At 35.9% G+C, this 22,362-nt stretch overlaps 1 long non-coding RNA gene across 1 annotated transcript in view; it reads left to right on the top strand.

The window, feature by feature from the left end:
• The window catches only part of LOC308068798, a 36,173-nt gene extending 15,960 nt beyond the window's left edge, over positions 1–20,213 (top strand). Inside the window, exon 2 of the long non-coding RNA XR_013930132.1 lies at positions 27–20,213. This is a non-coding gene — a long non-coding RNA (uncharacterized lncRNA). The remainder of the gene's footprint in view (positions 1–26) is intronic.
• The last annotated feature ends 2,149 nt before the right edge of the window (positions 20,214–22,362 follow it).

Raw genomic sequence — 22,362 nt, 5'->3', positions numbered from 1 at the left:
TATTGCTTCATTCCGGTTTCCTGTAGCATTGACCTTTTTACCGTTTCTAAGACTAGTCAAAAAGTACAGAATAGTAAAGAACTTTGAGAACACTTCTCACCTTGTTAGACAAGAAAATGTTAAAAGTTCAAAGCAAAAGAGAACATGAACTTATGGAAGAACAGGCACCAGCAAGCCTAAAAAGTCTGAGTTAATCATAAAAGCAGAAAAAAGGAAGACTTACTTTTTTGATTTCTTATAGACATGTATTAAATCTTATCTAACTGACATTATCCAAGAATAAGAAAATAAGAATGTCTAGCCTTTTTGCCTAGCATCCTATTCCCTAAAACAGAGTTCTTTTCACATAGACCTTGGAGAAGTCATAGCATATACCTTTACTCCTGTGGGGTTTTTTATATCAAAAAGGAAAATCAGGCAGAAACTTCACTAATATTTTATATCTTATCTTCTGATAACCTTCTAACTTACTAACACTAAGCCAATAAAGTCCAGCTAAAGTTTGGATTGTCTGAACACAGGTTTTTTCCAGCACAAAGGATGTAACAGGAGTTTCACATGTTCTACTGTCAACTCTATCCATTGTATAAAGGCAAAAATAACAAATGCTGAAATATGTTGGTTTATATTGTGAAAACTCAAGAGCTATAATAACAAACTCTGAATACTACAGTTTAGGACTGAACTTCCTAATCTTTTCACAGGTATGACTCTCTCAGAGTATATATTATGCATACTTACTGTAACACCATAACAATGAAGCAGACATGAAGATCACCAAGCATCAAAACAATTCAGTTTTATGCAAAATGTACTCACATACAATTTTTCCTTTCATTAATTAAAATTATGCAAACTTATTAATTAATGCTAACACTGATTCATCATACTTGCAGTAAGAGGGTGTGCAAAGATTTATTTATGATCTTTTAAGATATTAGCCATTAAAGTGTTTTTTTCCAAAATGCAGTCTTGCGCAACTTGGCAAACACACACAAGGGTAATTTTGCTTGTGATTATATTGAATATTTTTTTCTGCATGTTAATGAATTTTAAATTGTCTCCGTTAATTTTACTTTTTAATTATGGCACAATATGAACTTACTGAAGCTGATTAAAAATTGATTCACTCATTCTTTTCTGAAAGTTCTAGTCCCAAACTCCTAAATTAGAATGGTCTTATTTGAAGTGCAATTCAAACTTTAAAGACAGAAAGTATAGAGAGTAATTTAAAATAGCTTTAAATCTTAAGTAGTTCTTACTATTTTTCATACAATGTATGGATACAGGTGAAATAGAATGTCATTTCAGTAAAAATGTTGATTATATAAAGTTTTCATTTTCGTGTATGTGGCTACATATTTCATAAACAAATTAGTGTGATACTGCCAGTGCAATCTTTCTTGAAGTATTAAATGTTTCAAGCTGGGCTTCCAAGAAAATGAGAAATCATTTATATGGAATTTATTTCTGGTTATATGTCAGTACTAAACCAGAGTGGTCAAATGGCACATAGAGGAAATCCTTATTACAAGACGTACAAATCAAGTCTTGCAAAGTGTCACTCTAGTGGGAGAACCCAAATCACAATGTAGCAACCACTGCTATGAAAGTATTTCAAGAGATATATGTATTTAACATTCTACTGACACCGCTTTATAAACCATGGAAGCAAGGAACAAGAAGAATATAACTAGTCCACACAGTGTGAGTATTTGTTAAAAATATTTACATCATGCTATGTACAAAGCATAAGGAAAAAAAGAGTGTTCAACCTTGTCTCGAGAGAAACTTGAATTTCAACCTGTCTGAAGTAACACTAGGAGTTACATATAAAAACCTAAACATGAATCCACAGAAGTAACTCAAAAATTCCTCACAGTGGGAAACACTACATCCTTTTATTAGGTAACCAGTGCAATAAAACTGAAAGAGCAGGGTAGAAAGCTTGAAGACATCTTGAAGACAGAATGCCAGGTACCCAAAGTCATCCTTGGGATTAGCTGTCGGCTGACTCACCCAGCTTATGAGGTTGGGGACACACATTCATACAACTGTGGTTCATCCACAGCTGTTTCCTCAAAGCCACTTAGAGACACTGGAGACTGCTGCAAAATTTGGTTTCAGAATTTCTGCTAGGGATCAAGGCTTCATCTGAAAATAATGAGGCTAAAATTTCTGCCTTAATACCATAAAAAGACAGGAGAGAAGGTGCAACTGAAGCATAAGATATAAATGAACCAAGCAGTCTTTAGTTCTCTGATTTTCCTCAGAGATTTGCACCAAAGACTGAGACCTGTGTAGGGGTTATTCCCTCTCCAGAAACAATTCCATTCCAAATCATACTATGTACAGATTTCTTTGTGTAATACAGTATTGTAATACTGGCATCACAACATAGTGCTACTGCACATTTCTTTGCACACTATTTTTATTTCAGTGGCCAAATATTCAGCTTTGCAACTGCCACTGTGCATTGTTCTTCTACACAGCTTAATGAAAAATCTCTCCTTGGGAGTCTATGATTTTTATGGGGCTGAGCTTTCCAAAGAAAACATCCTGGATATTTTTGAGGGTTCTCTCCCAATAAATATTAAATTAAATAATTAATGTGTAAAATACATGGAAATTTCATGTCACTGCTTTCCTGTCCATGTAGAAGCCAGCCTTCAGAATACCAGGCATATGCTACCCCTTAGCAAAAGGTTGACACTGGCATCAGGACAAGACATTCATGCAAAATAACCCAGGGAAAACAATATAATGCTATGTGTTTGAATAGCAATGCTGTATATCCCGCCTCCGCTTCCAAGTGCCAGATTCTATTTACATTCATTAAATAAATTATACTATCCATGAAAGCAGCGGAAATATATATATGTATGTATACTGAGCTATGAGCATTTTGCCAGTAGATGGTATGATATATGAGCTTAAATGATGTAAAATAAATTTTGATTTTATATGCATTTTATTTCAATATCCTCAATACTGAATGTTCAAGAAATTGTCATAAATCTCTGCATTTAAGATTTTGGATAACCAGTTATAGATTCTGTTTATAATTCAGAGTTCCTTCTGTTCTGTGTAGTACATTTAACATGAAGTCATCTGTTTTTTTTTAATGTTTGCTTGGTCACATAAAATGCACAATGTTTTGGAGATACTAGGTCTATTCATAACAACTACTCTACATATATTTTGTTTACTTTCTTATATATACACTTTCATAAGCGGGATATAAACACATGGATAATCACCACGATGTCTCCTGTTGTGGTATATTTTGTCTGTTTGTATTGGATGGTATGTTTACATCAGGTCTAATAGGTAACCAACACTTTTACAGTCTACAAGCACTTATTTTTTTAATTTAGACCTTTGGAGGAACTGACCGTTCCAAATTCCCTAGAGCTGTCAAAAAACAATTTTTAAAAATAGCTTGTATAATTTATGTTGACTTCAGAGTGTCTGTATACTCTCTTTGCATGTCTGATAAATTTTCCTGACTGCTATTTACAAAGGAGCCTTCTACTAAAACCTCTAGAGGAAATGTCTGTGTGATGACTATGGGGCATTGAGGTGGGAGTTAACTATGTTGGCAGGGGGTGTGTGTACACATACATATTTGCATGCATACACATCGATTCACACACACAAATATGTATGTATCTTGAGAGATATATATACATACACACACATGTATATACATGTATTTTACGTACCACTGGCTGGCAGAGTAGAATTTGAAAATGGGAAGGAATCAATGTGAATATGGATCTGTGGATCCACTACATTTTTTCTTATTATTGTTCTCAGATTATTAGAATATATTCAGGAAATTTTCCAAAAACACATATGGAGTTTATGCATCCATCCACTCACTGACATTCATTGGGGTTTAGAGGATTAACTCCACCAAGCTCCATGGAAAAATCCCACTGCCAGGATTCATACAAGGCTGTTCTAAAGAAATCCCAGTGGTGAGCTTAATAATGTCTTGGCACAGGGGTAAATCTCTTCAAAGCTCCAGAACAGCTCATTCATACCAATAGAGACTAAAATGCACGATATATGGTCTGATTTTCTTTGGCTGGTAAAGAAAGCTCCACAAATTAAAAAAAGCTATTGGACTGAGCTCTTCGTATACCTCAGTATGCTTTTTTGTATAGTTAGCTAATGGAAAACAATCACGACAGAGACCTGCACATTTATTCATTATACATTCCAGAGAAAAAAAATATTTTAATACTGTGCCAATTTAAACCCAGTTAGGATTTGAAATCTTAAGAGATATAATGATATACTGGAACAATCTTTATTACAGAGTTAATTAAAGAGCAAGGAGTTTATCTTTTTATTAAAAATTAATAATTCATGCACCTTAATTGTTGGATAATGATGGTTTTGTCTGCTATATGTAGTTAAAAATTACAAAACAGTGCTTTACAGCTATGATTTAAAGTATTCATTTTCATAACATACATGTCAAAGGGTTGCTGTTAAAGCAGTTATCAAAAATCTAATACAAATAAAATCACTACTCGTTTAAACTAAATTTTAAAAATCCTAATAAGTCTGAGTTGCCAAGGCTTCTGGTTTTTTGCTTTATCAGAGAAAGCCACAAAGTGATCTCTTGAGTTGATAGTCAGGATACACTAGGACCATAAGCATCCCAGAAAATCGGAGGGGCCAGTCCTCACATTAAAGTTGAAGGCTCCAGACAGCAGCTCATGAGCTTTCCTTAAGATTTAATTCCAGATGTCCTTTTCTTCATGCACACGTGAATAAATGGGGAAATTATTTCTGTTAGTCAGATCTCCCATTTAAGCAGAAATGCAATCATCACGGTACCTAAATTTTGTGTGTACATTCTCTAACTCAATTTTCTCAGCGTTACTTAGACGTGTTCACTGCTTAAACCTGATAGAAAGACTTCCCACCCATACCAATTAACCTTATCCTGCAGTTTTGTTCTACCTAGTTGTCCTTGAATAGTCTTGCTCTCTTCTGTGTTCTTTATTTGAATTAATTTGAATTTCTTCCCAGAAATTTTGTAATATAAAACCTGTAGAAATGTTTGCCCCTATTTTTCCATTTTTAATTTCCCAAGAGATATAAATGAATTTCCAAATTTAAGCATATGACAAAGATTGCTCCCTTTCAGAACATTCTTTCTCATTTTCTCTGTTATGTCACATCTACCAGTCACAGCATTTGTAACCTGAAAAGACAATTTTTGATGAAAAATAAAGGCCTCTCTTTGCTCAGGTGGAACTTCATGTGACTGTAACACTTACTGCTGAGTTTACAGTATGTATCAACTCAAAAAAAGTGCTATGAAATTACCAAGGAATGTCATACTCTCTCCTGAGTGAGAATTAAATAGCAGTAAAGAAGAGATGGTGACAATCTATACCCAGCATCACCATAACTAGGATTATCTTTAACCATAGTGTCATGCTGGACATATTATATCCCATGCTGTCTAAATATGACCAGCATAAGAACCAATGCAAAATTTATATATATCTACTGAGAAGCATTTAATGGAATATCCCACAGGAATCATAGAACAGTTTGGGGTGGAGGGGACCTTTAAGGGTCATCTAGTCCCACCTCCCCTGCAGTAGCAAGGACACTTTTCACTAGACCAGGTTGCTCAGAACCCCATCCAACCTGACTTAGAATGTTTTGAGGGAAGGGGTATCTACCACCTCTCTGAGCAACCTGTTCCAGTGTCCCACCACCCTCACAGCAAAGAATTTCTTCCTAATATCTAATCTAAACCTACCCTTTTTTAGTTTTAAAACCATTACGCCTTGTCCTATCACTACAGACCCTACTGAAAAGACTGTCCCCAATCATAGAACTGAGAATGGTTTGGGTTGGGAAGAACCTTTAAAGATCGTCTAGTCCAACTCCACTGCTATGGGCAGGGACATCATTCACTAGATCAGGAACAAAAGAGTGATCTCTCTGAAAGCAACCAGATCTAGCAACCAGAACAGCAGAGCACAGGGGGTTGTATTCTCAAGTGCTTAGGTACTGGCAGTGTTTCCCTGGGGAGTCTGTCACCTGGACAGTGACCCTCACTGTTTTCTCCATTTCAGAAAATCCAGAACCCTGTCAAAACAGCAGAGTACCTGTGCAGCTGGATTTTCCTTGGTACACGTAGTATGAAAACACAGCTATATAAATCTTACTGTGCTTACGTAACTCCCTTTCTATTTATTAGATGACATAAAACTGGGAGAAACGGTTGATACACCAGACGGGTGTGCAGCCATTCAGAGGGACCTCTAAAGACTAGAGAAATGGGCCAACAGGGACCTCATGGAGTTCAACAAAGGGAAGTGCCAAGTCCTGCCCCTGTGGAGGAATAACTCCACCTGGAAAGCATCTGTTTGGAAAAAAACCTAGGGTCCTGGCAGGCAGCAAGTTGACTAAAAGCCAGCAATGTGCCCTCGGAGCAAAGCAGGCCAACCGCATCCTGGGCTGCACTGGAGTTGCCAGCAGGCTGCAGGGGCTGACCTTCCTCCACTGCTCGCAACTTGGGACACATGTGGAGTGCTGGGTCCGGTGCTGTGCTCCCTGGTACAAGAGGGACATGGACTTACTGCAGCAAGTCCAGTGAAGGACCACTAAGACGCCGAAGGGCTTGAAGCATGTTACATCCAGGGAGAGGCTGGGAGAGCTGGGACTGTTCAGCCTGGGGAAAAGAAGGCTCAGGAGGATCTTATCAGTGAGTAAATACCTGATGGGACAGTATAAAGAAGACAGAGACAGGCTTTTCTCAGCAGTATCCACTGACAGGACAAGAGGAAACAGGCACAAATGGAACTAGAAGAAATTCTGTTTAAATGTAAGGAAATGTTTTACTGTAAGGCTGATCAAACACTGGAACAGATTGCCTCAGAGAGGCTGTGGCTTCTCTGTCCTTGGAGATATTCACAATCCAGCTGGACACAGTCATGGGCAACCTGCTTAATTGATCCTGCTTTGAGCAGGGGGTTCCAACTAGATGACCTCCAGAGGTCCCTGCCAAACTCAGCCATGCTTTGATTCTATGGTTCTAAGTGTTTTTCTTATCTCGTTAATGCCAGCCAGCCTTTTGGCTCTCATACCTCCTTGGAGGATAAATTCTTAAGGACACAGTACAATTTACGTTTACACCATTTCTTTAAAATTACAGGCTTAGCCCTGCTGTTCATACTGTATCTATATTTTCTAAGTCACTTAATGTCTTTGTTAAAGCCAAGCAGTATTGCATTTGTCACACTGTAATGCACTATTTTAAACTGGTGATGTTCACTGAAGAGAGTGCCAAGATAACTACTCTTTCTGGACTGGAACAGTAGGGAAAAGCACGTATTTGCAAGACGAAAAGCATGTTAATAGATGCCTGTTTATGACAACACATAGTATAAACTGATGATTAACCAGGCTTGCACATATGGCAAATGAAAATTATACACAAAATCAAAATTCATGCATATATCTATAAATTGAGCACTGTGTAAATCTAGGGACATGTTTTTCCTTTCTATCCAAAAACGTCTACTTCACTTTGAATGATAACATAATGTAGCTACAAAGTAACAGTAAATGTAGTGCAGTTCTGAAAGTGCAAGGAGGTAGGCACAAATTTAAAGCAGTAGTCTAACAGTGAATAAAAGCTTCCTTTTATCTCTCCCACCATCACCATTCAAATTCAGTTAGTACAAGGTGTAACCTCACATCACATAATACTGTTATGCATGAACCATCTCTTCCTCTTTTGTGTTTCAATGAAGACTGAACCTGCTTCTGAACTTCTGGACATTGCCCTTTGTTAGTGAACCTCAGAAGTCAAGACAGCAAATCAGAGATTTATGACAATTTCTATTTTTTTTTTATGCTGGGATCAAAAACTTCTTATAGAGATTTTAATCAGAAGTTTTTTTCAAATTCATCTTTGGTTACCATAGCCCTGGACAGCAATAACGAAGACAAAAACACGCATAAGCATAAACCGCAGCAGCCTGAACATTCTCTTTGAAGGAAATGAGACAAATGATGGCTCAATCTGCCCAATGCTTTAGAAACCTGCACATTAATGCAAGAAGTGTGGGGAAGAAACAAGAGAAGCTGAATAGGAATTCTTAATAATAAGCACCTAATGACTAGCACTACAAAAGCTTAGCAAAATAGACACCTTACTGCAATAGAAAAGGCTAGCATGTTCACACATGACACTTGTCTTGAGATCCAGATTTGGGAAGTTATCCTTGCTGAAAGTCTGGGAACTTGAACTTGAGTGTAAAACATGTTAGTGCCCATTGCAGATGACTAACCCATGAAAATGCAGTGGAATGAACTTTTGTGAACAAATATCACAATGATCCAGGGCACAATACAAGGTAATAATAGAGATTTACATTACCCAGACAATCTTTAAAAAGGAGAATAAATGCAGTACAACATGGATTAGTTCAGATGTCACAGCTTGGAATAAACAAAAACAGGTTAAATCAACTACTCATACTGAAAGAAACTGAAGAATTTACTTAACTAGTTGCAACAATTCAGACATTTTAATGCTCATTAGATACCTGCGAGGAATTGAAAACCCAGAAAGATAAAATGCACTATCTATCATTATAAGGGAATACAAAAAACACAAGCCAGTCAGCTACGGAAGTATATAATTGAAATAACTAATTTTTCCCCAACGCCAAATAGATCACAAATAACTAGGCATCTGAAAAATAATATGATTATGTCTAAGAGCTGACATGAATTAGTGCAGGACAAATCATGTCAAACTAATTTTCTAATTTTCTTCTCTAACAGGGCAACAGATCACATGGATGTGGAAGACATCTTGTGTATTTCAATTTTAGTAGAGCTTTTGACAGAATATATTCTAATAGGTGAACCAGGGAAGCACAGCTATCACAAAAGTAATACAGAATAGGTACAAAAATGTTTGGGATAACTGTGATTATGAAATAGTTAATAATGGTTTACCACAAAAACGAAAAACATACTCACTGGAGATAAGAGGCCTATTTGCAGGTCTGGTTCTATGCAATGTTTTCATCACTATCCTAGATAAAGGAACAGAAAGCATGTTTATTATATATGCAGCTCCCACCAATAAGACAACCCCATGTACATTGGAGATGTCTAGAATTCACAGTGATCTTGACAAACAATCTGAAACTAAAGTTTAAAAACAGACTTAAATTTGTTCATAAGTGAAGCATGAGACAATGTCATGCCATTACAAACATATAACAAAATAAGTGTTATAAATATTTGTGCCTGTTTCAGTAAACATATATAACATTAAAACATATATCTGTAACATATAAACATATAAACCACAGCATGTAAGCATACATATATACATCTTTGTCATCCTTGTTGTAATGGTTCTCCTCTACTCACTGTTGGCAAGGTTTCAGCAGGACTACTATTGCTTCAGTGAAGCAAATGAAGCTGTCAACTGTGTCAACTGTGCTTTAGCAGAGACATGAACAAACTGAGGTAGATAACCAGAGATTTAGGAAACATAGCAAAGGAAAGACTGAAAGAACAGGGAATGCTTCAACTCAGTAGTTACAGTGGATGAGTGAAAGAGTAATAGCTTAAACTACACTAAGAAATCAGTTTAGAGATTGAGAAAAAATTCTAATAGTAATGAAGGAGCAGTGAAATTAATTGCCTAGGGTAGTCATGGTATAGCTATCACTGGAGGATTTTACAAACAGGTTATACAAACATTTGTCAGGAACTACACAGCTATATTTTATTCTCCTTGAGCGTTTCCCAGATTTCTTTTTCCAAGATTCTGCCATCCAGACCAGGTAGTCACACAAAAATAAAGGGGTGCTGACATCAGGTATCTGCTCTTAACTAGACAAATAAATATTTAACAAGCACTTAGGCCCCAAACTTGCATGTTGATCATCTGCATGTTATACAGATGCCCTAGCTCCTGAATTATCATCCCACTGGGAATCTGGGTTGTTCTTTCCATTCTTTACCTACAAGAAATTTCTGCACCTGGAAGACTTCACAACAGACATTTCATTTGAGCTGATACGACTTTTGTGCACATTCTTGTAATTAATGAGTTGACCCTCAGTAAAAATATTTAGGCTGTGATTCTCCCCTATCTGACTTTATCCATCAAACTTGCAGCTTCCTGTACTCATTTGAATCTCAGGATGGGACAGGCATCTAAGCTGGTATGTACAGAGTTTAGCCAATTTTCTTGGACTAAATAGACTAACTTTCCTATAGCTACACATAGGTGGGACGAATACAAAATTCAGGAACCGCTTACCTACGTTACTTTGCAAAATTAAAGGGCGACATAGTCTGACCTTTAACATTTTTAGCTTACATTTCAGTTCTCATCCAGCAGAGATGATAGCTTGACACCTTAAAGTTATTTTATGCATATTCAGATTGTATTAACTATTTTTAGCTGTCTTTTTTAACTGAAGTGTTTGAGTAAGCATATTTTTGCCAAACTGCAAAGTTCAGCAATGCATTTAAAAGCAGAAGCTCCTTTGAGGTTTAATGCATTTTTCTAAGTAGCATGATTTCAATCCAAACTCCAAAATATTACCATTTCACTTTGTGTTCTCAAGAAAACAAAATTGGAAAAAAAAAAAAAAAGACAACAAAAACCACCAAACCCCCTATTTAATGCAAGTTTGACAAGCTTTGTCTATTACTAATGTGATGTAAAATTTCCCCCTGATCACCACATTCTGAGCATACTGAGCATACTGAGCACTGACATTCCACCCTTCAGCTAGAAGCGAGTACATGGCTTTGAATGAAAATAGCTTAGTAGCTGCCATTATTTCAAATTCTCTGGGAATGACGGCATTGCAAGCTATGTAATGTTTGCAGTATTCAGGCAAGGATGGATAGAACAGGTCTTGTTCTTCAGAAATGGCTTACAAAGTCTGGGTTAGATCCTGAAGATGAATTTCTGAGTCGAAATGCTGTAATACACAGATATACTCCTCCTCTTCCTGCTGCATAGTGAGTGTCATGAACATGCTTGTCGAGGAACAGCATATGGAGGCTGATAGAGGGAGGAGAATGAGATTAGTATGAAGTGATGGGGGAAGGCAAACCCAGCACATAAATTGACTGAAGCTAATGAAACCACTAAAATTTAATCACTGCCTAGGGAGGTTTTAGTAAGGAAGGATGGGAGGAATAGCTTCTGGCCTTGCTAGATCTGTGGTAATATGGGAACCACAAACGCATCATCCACCCAAGAAGCCTCCAAATCTTATACTATGGAAGTTTTCTATTGTAATTCTACATAAGAAAAATATAAAGTAAATAGAGAAAAAACTTGACTAATTATTTAAAACAGTTCTTTTGGAAGAAGAATTTGGACAGCTGCAGATACAAAAACAAATATTTAATTTTGTCTTGAGGTTTTCTTTTTGGCAATCTAATCCATAAAATTAATAGCAATCTTTCAAGAATGGTTCTGCAGTTCGATCAGCTTTGGGATGATCCTTTAATTATAACTGAGACATACAACCATCTTCCTTCAAAATATTCAGCATAATATTTTTTTCCTCCTGTAGAACTACAAGCATTGTTAAAATATTGCAATATCATATTTTTGTATTTTGTATTTAAATGAAAAAGACTGTAGAAAAGTGAGGCAGTTTCAATTATACACTTCTAATGCTATACACCACCTTGTTTCTTAAGGTACTATTTCAAAGTAACTCCTTAGCAATTTATCTTACAATTATACATCTATATACGATGTAAAGTTACAGGTAGTAGAAAGTATGCTGTTTTATAATACATGCAACTCTAAGTAGCATCTTAATCAATATAGTATCTTTTTCCACCATATATATATGACCAGAATATTAAATCATTTGTTTTGTGGTTTTATTTAAAGTTGTCGTAATAGTAAACCATAATATAAGATAACATAAATATATAAATTGTGCAGGCATACAACACAAAGACAATTGGAAACACCCTGGTTTGATTTTGCACAGCATAATTTTCCCTCCTTAGGAAGTGATTACATTTTAGTGGTTTCATTACCTTCAATCATAAACGTCCATTATGACTTTTTTTATATTACCATTTTAAAAATAAATTTTCCTTAAGAAAGAATACTTTTTGTCACTCTTTCACATTTCTGGGTTCTTAAACATTTTATTTTTCCTATTCATACATTTTATATTTTATATTTTTTACCTTCAAAAATATCTTCATTGACACAATTCACTACTTTGCCTGATCAGTGGCATAAACTATGATATGACCTATAAACAGGAAACAAACTCAGTGGAAATGGCCATATATAACTTTGTAAGGAACCCTGTGGGTCGTGTAGCTGACATTTGTCAGCTTACTCTACAGCAGTCAACTGTTGCATAAGGTGAACATACCCTGAGTACTATTAAAATCTGGCTGTTCCTGGTGGTGGACACTTAGGTGATTAATATTGGGCTACAGCAGCACTGTAATGGCTCAAATTTTCTCCAGGCTTTGGCTTTAGGTCTACGTAAATCTTGGCTGCGGAAATATGCTAAAATGTCATAATTCCAGCTTGCCTCTGCTCAGCCGTTTTCTATTCTTGTACAGAGCTCCCCGGGAAAAGCAGAGAAGCCAGCCAAGCAAGTCTTGCAGGGCTGGGACTGTAGGACTGGATCTCTGCTCACCATCCTGTAAAGGCAGGTAGCACTATAGACTGAAATTACTAATGATGTTTTCTGTCCCAGACAAGTAATATCATGTTTCTAACAGAAATACTATTCCAATAGTATTTAATGTTATAAATAAAAGAATGTGAATATATCTTAGAACACAAAAAAGGTTTCTTTTGTTATAAAGATACACTTATGATCCGTATTTTAACTTCTCATGGTTGTGAAATCCTTTACATACAAGTAAAAGTGCATCTTTTCAAGGGAACATGGGCAGAAGTTTTCATTTTATATTACTATCTGCAAAAATACTGCTTTAGAAAACCCTTCATCTTCATGGATATTTCTTTATGGCATAATTCTTTAATTATCTTAGATGTAAACATTAGAGAAAGAACTAATTAATTAGGAAATCTTTTGCTCTAGACACCTGATGTCTAGAAAATTTAATATTTATTCTTTAGAGGGTCTGGGATCTGATGAAAGGAGGTTATTTGAATTAGCTGCACATAGTTCACATTAGGAGATAATTAATTTCCTTCATATTTTGTCTTAGATTTCATTAGACAACAGTTGTAGAGTTAACATTTCTGTGTTAGCAAAAGGATGTCAGAATTCAGGTTAGATTATGACTCCTCAGTACCAAAAAATAAAATATGCAACAGCAAGCATAATCATAAAGGAAAACCAGAAAGAAGAAACTTACTGAGAATTCAAAGCATTATTTTGTAGTGGGTTTAATGATTTCTACCAAAAATTAAGGGAATATGACCCTCATCTCTGAAGATATTCTAAGTCCTATGGGACTTCAAAGAGCAGAGGCAATATTATGTTGCTTTAATATGGTAACTACAATAATGAAATAACAGGCATAATATTCTTAAAACACAGGACAGCACATGATATTTTCTTTATTTATGTGCTTATACATTCAGTGTGTTATGTAACAATTTATAAGACCAAGACATTTCTGTACTCAAGCTTTTATTTACATTTGCTTATTTATGTGCAAATAATTACATTATGTTGCACAAAATATATGTAATCAACATTTAATTATTTTGAAAGCAGGCACTACAAGAGATAAATGCTGATTATGACAAAAATTTAAAACAGGGTTGCTAGGACATATTTTGTGGGCAAAGTGTGATTAACATGTCAGCATATGTCCTATTTGAGCATTAGTTAATAGGAGTTTCAGTGAATGATAGTGGGATGTAGCAATACTGATAATTCAGGTTTAATTCCAAGGCGTCTGGCTGATGACAACCCTATCAGCAATGTCTGCCCTCATTTAGTTTCTATCCTCAGAAACAACCTTAATGCATAATTAGACAGACTAAACTCACAAAATGCAAGATTGTTTAACTAATCATCTACTGTGGACACAAGTGTAAAGGATGAAGGATTAGTCATTGTATATGAAGGAGGAGGTGGAGCATGAAGCGGTAAAGCATATACTGATCAATCATTGCATAAAAACTGCTGTAAAAATTTCTTAAGATAAATGCAAAGGATTTGCTTCACTTGTTTCTGGAGGAAGCAATTAAAGTCACTGAGCTATACATAAGCATATATTCAAAGCTTTACTGGCTCAAGGCCTCCAGATCATTTTTATGGATGCCTTGGACTTCCATATCTGCAAGAAGCTGTTTTTAGAGATTACCTTTTCACACACTAGTCATACAAACAAACATGGTTACTAGTGTTTTTAAGTGCCTGTTAAGCTTCAGTACAGTATTTACTAGATTCGGTTTCGGATCTAGAATTCTGCTCCTTACTGGTTTGAAAGCAACTGTGTTGAGAAGTCTCAGACATCCACTACATACGAAAACCTGAAAGGTTGTAAGATAGAACTTACTTAAAAACGGCTTATTCATTACAGATCACGTTAAAGAGAGACTTTCTGTGCCTAAAAATAAGAATGAATACTTATCCAAAGACAGACAAGCAAGAAGATTTACTTTGAAAGAAGACTAATCTTATGAACCTGAAGGACAGGGTAAGTTCTGCAGCTTCCTGCAGGTATATGAAAATAATTTTAAAGGAACTATAATGTATTCTTGAAGAACAATTATGCAGACATCAGAACAGTTAGTGTAGCTTTCTATGCCTACACAACATCTGTCTTGTACGCTGAAATAACTATATTGAAAACAACATAATGCATCTGCCTTCAGAAATAAAACTCCAATCCAAACTATTTACAATGCCTTCAGAAATAAAACTCCAATCCAAACTATTTAGAATATTCTCTTCTTTATCTAATCAAACTTAAATAAAAATGTGATTTCAACTTAATTGACCTGTATTTTATGGTGGTTTCACTAAAAGTGTGGATGCCTTAGATTTTAATGAAATTAATTCCTTACCAGCCTTTAGCAATGACACTTCAGGATTCTCGGCACCCCATGAAAAAAAAAAATAATAAAAAGAGAGAGGGAGAGAAAGGTAATTATTGTGACTTATTGAAAAACCAATTTTATTTTGCTTTATTGAAAATAAAGATATATTTCAAATACCAACATAATTTACTATGGCAAGTAAGGTTTGGAATTAGTAACATGATATTACTCCCAATGAAATCTGGGGAGAGTCCCACAGCCTTTACTAAGTCAGCTGTAAACCATAGGGGAAAGGCAGAAGTTGAGCTAAACCAGCAGGCTAAATCACATAAATGCAGCCCCTGCCCGGTCTGCAAGGAGACATTGGGAGAAACTGGGCTGTAAAACCACCCAGTTGCTCTGAATCATTTTGAGTTGGTCTGGGGGAGAATATGTCCAGTTTGATTGCTCTTGGTAAATCTTCACTCAGTGAAAAGCTTTTTGGCACAGAATATTTTGAAACTTGCACAAATATTCCCAAGCATCAGGCAGTCATAGCATGTCAACCAAAAGGAGTAGTTCTCAGATTTCTCTGCTTGTTTTAATTATACTTCTGTGACTTAAACCCAATATAAATTTAGCTTCCATTTTGCTGAGCAGAACCTTAATAAAGTTGGTACAAATTCTTTTGTGTGCAAGGTGAGGTTCTTAAGAATAACATTAATTCTCTTATTTAAATATCTTGCAAATATTTAAGGAAAACACATTTTCTGTCTTTTGGGAGAGGAGATGGAAAATAGTCAGTGTGTTTTCAAGTCTGCAGCTCATATTTCAATCCTTTCTGCAGAATATAGTTTCTGAATGTCTGGGTTTAAGAAAATTGATAACAGCTTTACTGGTTATAAAGGGTAAGACTATCAGATGCAGAGACACAACTACTATTCAAACATATATATAAAAAAACATACATATAATTCTATCTCTCTATATAACTTTTTAAGTGATTTAGATAAATTGGACACTTGGCCTTGAAAAACAGAATTCTCAACTTATGAATGTTCTTGGTCACATTCTTCAGAATATGTAAAATTTTCATACCAAATTATCCTTAGTTTTAATATATTTTGTATATTTTCCTTTAATTCTTAACCAATTGTGCATTTGTCACAGCTGACAGCTAATAGTTATCCATCCTTTTTATAATCATACTTTCTCTATTTGACATATTTGTCATTATTACTTGGGAATATTTTCCAGCATCCACAGTATTTTCTTCACATCATTCTATGCATCACCCATGATTTTTATGGCTTTGTCTTCTGAGTCAGTACAGATTTCTGATACATACTAACAATCATTGATATTATAATCTATTTTTCACTAGAGGGTGAAGATTTTTTGTGATTCTTCTAATTTTTCATCCATTACTCTTTGTAGGTCATAAACATTTTATATTCTTTGTTATGTCTGTTTAATTTTTCCCTCTTGATAAGAATTTGTGCTGAGATCCAATTCAGAGTGAAACCCCCATATAACAAATTCCAGTGATTTAGTTATGATTTAATTTCAGATTTCATCACCAACAATGTTTAGCAAATGAACTGCATTTCAGCTGGGACTTCCAGGTAAATTCAATGGAATTAGGTACTCAGATCTTACTGAATGTTACAAGGAAACCTCTTTCCTGTCTTCACTATATCTCATCATTTTTCTGTACTTTGAGCCTAACCCAGATTACAGTCAGATGACTTTTTAAGATTTGCAATTATTTCAATGAGTTTCCAGTCAACCATCAGAGGCTTGGGAGACTGTCATGCCTAATATTGCAGCACTGTATCTCTCATTTACAGTGTCCTCACGACTTAGTGGAGCTATTGGTGATTCTACTCATAGCAGTAGCTACCCAACAGGATTGGCTCTAAAGCTGAGTGTTTGGTAGGGATAACAAAAAGCAAGACTTACAGCTCTTGAAACTATCAGCAATTTGCCAGTCATGTAAAAATGACTGAAAATCATGATAGAGTTATCTTAATCTAATTACTGAATGATTTTTACTGTTGGTTTTTGAGAAATACATTGACTAATTAGGGAGCAAACCATTTATTGAGCACATTGTGCTTCAGCTATGCCAGACCTCTACTGCACAGCTATTCGAAACTGCAATCTGGTTGCTATGACTACAGCAAGATCCCATAGGATGGCTGTATTTAGCTGGCACATCCCAACAACCCAGAATACTAATGAAATGGAAGTCCACCTATATGCACCACAATTCAAAGCTGCATTTTACAAAACTAAAATATTTGCAGTAAATCAACTGCAAATACCATTATCTGGTTTCTCAATAAAATAAATTAACCCCCATTTTTTTCAGAAATCTTTTCTCTTTCTGTGTCCTGCAGCTGGATTTCAATTTTTACATAATTTAAAAAAAAAAACAAAACACACAATTTAAATGATTTAGATTAACAGAAATAAATACCTATTTTTTCTAAACCACAATTAAACAAATTAAGGTTTCACATTAGTTATGTTCAAATGTATTAAACAGAAAAATTAAATATAATACCTTTTACTTGGTTTTGGCTTCATACAGCAAAATCCATGAAAGGTGCTCTATTGTGTGCTTCTTTACCACACAACTTTAAACAACAGAATAACATTCACCAATTCAGCCTATGTTGGTGAAGGTAAAGTTATGCTGAGAAAGGACAAATATGAAGTTATTTCTATTTGCATATCAGTTTTGCTTCATGCTGTTGGGCTGCTCTGGAAGACATTGAAACCTCTGATATAGGTTCACTTGGGTGCTGACAATCTTGCAGGAGATTCTGGGTCATTACAACTAAAGACTACTGTTAACTATTTTAAATAGTCCCTGATAAAAAAGTATCGTTTAGGAACAGGCTCCAGAAACTATGGTTGCTACCATCTCCATGCACACCAGTTACCTTATTTCCTCTACTCTATGGGAACTCATACAGAAAATTCCAGTTTGGATGTTTAGTAATTCCTGACATTTTCTCACACACACACACACACACCCCCTTCACCCTTCACCCATCACCACCCCTCACCCCCACCCCCAGCCTACACACCCTGACTCTTTCATTTCAGACCTATTGATGATAAAGAGATGTTCTTTGTCTCTTTATCATCTGTCTGATGGAGTCCTGCTAAAGATGAACAAAAAAACCCTGGATTCATATGGATTCCTCAAGATGCATCTGTTGCCTTAGAGATGGTTGACTGCAACTGTTATCACCAAGGCATCTGTGGATACTACTAAGATTTAGCAGGCTTTTTGAAAGGGATTACATACCAGGAATAGCCAGACACATAAAAATAAATATAAATTTTATGTTTATAGAATCTTATATTTATGGAATTTTGTAAGTGAAAGAAATACTGAGGTTCCGCAGCACAGTTAGTTTGTATGTAAGTAGCAGGAGAACATATTTTTTTCTGTTATCCTGTAACTGCCTTTTACAGAATCTCTGCATTGTGTTATAAATGAAAAGGATGTGCTGAATGCCCTGAAAAGGGAAGTATTGTTTTGTATAAATCTATAAAAGATTTTTCTTCAAAACTAAAAAATGCAATAAAAAATAGAAGCAACCAAAACATTTTACTGTTCACATGCAAGCGTCATTAATCCATTCCTGACTTAAACACAGCTCATGTAAGAGAGGCCATTATGTTACATCTCCTCATAGAATACTAGATTTTGTGAACATTCTACATCAGAGGTCTAGAGAAAGCATACAATTATCTTAAATTGAATATGTAGAATCAATATGCCCGCTGAGTGAAGTAAGGAGATATAGACTGGTGCAGGGATGTATGTCAGAACATGCCAAAATAAAAAGATATCTGAAGAGATCATACCTTATACTTTGGCAGCGAGCATTTAGTACGAACTGTTTACCTACTAGTTGCCTTTAGGGTCAGAAAATGCAAACCTGGATTTAAGCTGACTTTTCATCCTTTGCCAGAGTCATCACTGGCCTTTGCAATACAGTTTACAGAATGTAATGTTGCTGAAATTGTGATAGCCACTTAACATTTATCTAACAAAAAAATCATTTTCCACAGGGAATTAACTCTGATCTTAGACCATAGAGCGAGGTACTGCCAGTGCATACACTGCCTCCACAGATGTAATGCAGGACTAATTGAATCCTGTTCCATTTTTATGAGATGACACATTAAATAATTGTCATATTAGGTTTGCAGGAATACCTATTCCTGCTAAGGGACCCTCTAAGTTCATGCAGCATCCACAGGTAGGCCTATCAACACTAACAGGATTAGTATTTAGACATATTCAGCTACAAAATAATTAAATGTTACTAAGTTATGGACACAAGCAGCCTGAAAACAATTTTAACCTCTACGCTGTGATCCTGCTCAGAGGATGATAAAGGCAGAGGATAAAGGCACAGACTGAAAAGCGTACAAAGCAATGCAGCTTCTGCCTGCCCAATGACACAAAGCTCATGCTGCACTTCATGGCATGTGTCAGAGCTTTTAACCCTTGCACCCTTTCCCCTCTTTAAACCTAGGGATGCTGGCTCTGGTCAGGGGAAGGTTAAAATATATGTGATCACAGTCCACTCTGCTGTTTATCTTTGTGCTAAGAACAGCATCTTTCAACATCTAGAGGAAGCAGTTAGTAACTTTCAAAGTGCCATAGAAAGGAAATGGACAGCTTGCTGCCTTTTTCATATAATCCAGTCTCTGCACGAGAAAACAGTTACCAAGTGGCAGAGCGCTGCCTGCTTCTCACATGATCTCCACTCATTTCTTTCTCTGAGTATATACCTGGTGTCCTGTCCCTCAGGGACAGTCCCTTGGGCTACAATGGTAAAACTACCACGTCTTTAAGAGAGGAGTAGGAGAAAAGGAGAACTGAGATAACTCAAGAAAGGAAAAAGCAATTACTCAGTGTAAAGAGAGAGAAGTTCTCTTTCTCACAGAGAGGAGCCTATATAGAAGGCTGAGGAAGAAGAATTGATGAAAGAACAGGGGAGAGAGCAAAAGCTCTAGAAAAAGGTGAGACAAAAACTATGGAAACTAAGGGTGAGCAGGGAAAAGTCAAAGAAAAGTAGTAACATTTAAAAAATGCCCATCTGCAGAAAAATTAGACTGTGAAAAATTTAAAAAGTTACAAAAAAAGAAAAGAAAATGGTGAATAAAGAACAGAAAAGGGCAGGTAAAAGTGCTAGAAGAGTAAAAAAGGGACAATAGGGGACAGGGAGAGAGTTACCATGTCTTTGTTTTTTTCTTTCCAGGATGTACTCTGTTGACTGTGGAGTTTTTGTCACTGTAGCCACTAAGAGATGATCCTTTGGAGAGATCACTGTCATGGCATTATATCAAAATGCACAGGTCCTGCAGCAAATTTCCAAGATGGCAGAAGTGACAGAACAGCAACTTGTAAACACTGAGATTTAAGAAAAACGATAGATCTAACTTGGGAAGTGGAACTGAAGAAATAAGAGGCTGATGAGTCACTTAAAAATGTAGCTAGAGGAGATGGATGTGACTGTGATATTGATGCAACTGAGAAAGAAACCTGGAAAAGGGAAGGAACACAGCACCTTCAGACCTCTAATTGAAAATACAGCTCATTTTTTTTTAAATATTAAATAAAAAAAGAACTAATCCAAAAACTTTTGCACTTCTTTATACAGCAGGAGTAAACAAATCCAACAAGATTCATGAAACCTGGGATGATGAAATCATCTTACCAGTAACTCCAAAAATTCTGCTAGACTTACATTAAATTACGTAAGTAACAAAGTACCTATTTCCACAACAGCTTTTTTTAATGCAGATTCCCAGACATTTCTCTCTCACTGGGATTTCACATGTCTAGGAATCATTACATGATTTCCCACAGCTCCCATATCAGGTCTGCAATGGAAAACATAATTATCTGAAACCATAGTTTAACTATACAAAGTTTTTAAGTACCCCCTGTTCACATATAACTCATCACTGGAAGACAAGCTTATGTTGTCACTCTCCATCCACTTAATATTGGGCCAGATTTTCAACAACTGGATCTCCACAGGTGCATAACTCCTTAGTTATACATGAAAAAAGGTGCCCCCCCCCCTTCAAAAGATATTGTTGCCAGAATGAAGCTGAAACCTAGTCTCTTGGCATTTGTTTTAATACAACATGGATAAGGCAGGCTTCAGCAAGCTTGTATAACATTTTGAGTAGCCTCCATCTCAGTTTACATTCTCTATTGATTAATATGTACCAGCAGAAACCATTCACTATGTAATGAGATGTATCTGGAGACAGCAGGAGTTATGTTTTTAAGTATTTTCTATTCTGTCTGTTTCCATGAATAGTTGAATCGATTATACTGAATTGTTGAAGAAAGCAGAAAAACACAGAGCAGGAAAAAAGGTGACCTTTAAATCATCCATTACATAGGTAGTTTCTGAAGAAAGAGGCTTCACAGTCGGAGAATTTGTCAAAATCCACTGTGCAAAGATTATTAAAGTGCATAATACTAAGGTCTTTTGGTGGCTAAAAAAGTGGAGTGTTCATTAATGCCCCCAAATACTACAAATACTGTACAGAGTGTATATTTTAAATCATAAATAATGCTTAAATTAGGCAGAAGACATTAATTAAGGTGTATAACAAAAATGCTCATCAATAGACTCTGCTTATTTTGATTTATAAGACAGTTGTGGTAAGGTAGGGGGATGGACCTGCAGAAGGAAAAGAAAACTGTAGATATGCAAGACCTTCTGAAAGTGTCCATGAAGAATTGTTCGGATCCAGGCTTCACAGACCTCAGCAAGGGAATGGAATATTTGGGTCTGCTGACAAGCAAAAGTTTCTCTGACTTTTCTCACCCAGGTGCATATATCATGGAACCAATGAAAGCTTTTCCCTAAACTCAGTGAAGAACAGACAGCTGTTTTAAACCTAATGATTTTAAAAGCCCTGTCCATTTGTAACCAAACCTGAATATTCTTTTTTACTTTATCCAAACTGATGAGTGTCATGAAACAATAATCTAACTTCTAATCATACAAACAGTTTCTGGCACAGTCCTAACTGCTATTGCATCTTCCCAACAGCACCGCAGATGCCTCTACATTTTAATTTTTTCTGAGGAGCTTGGTGACAAACTTTAATGGCCCAAGACCAAAGCAAGAGTAGAAACTGATATTCCTACCAGCTACAGCTGTCCAAGTAGGATGAACCTTGTAACTAATTTTCTGTTAGTTTGTCTCCAAAGCTGTCAGTGATACTAACATGCCTCAGGCCAAACTAATTGGATAAAACAGTTTAGGTAGGTATTT

Source organism: Falco punctatus, assembly GCF_963210335.1.
Source record: "Falco punctatus genome assembly, chromosome: 8".
Lineage (NCBI taxonomy): Eukaryota > Metazoa > Chordata > Aves > Falconiformes > Falconidae > Falco > Falco punctatus.
This window is presented reverse-complemented; position numbering and strand designations above follow the sequence as displayed.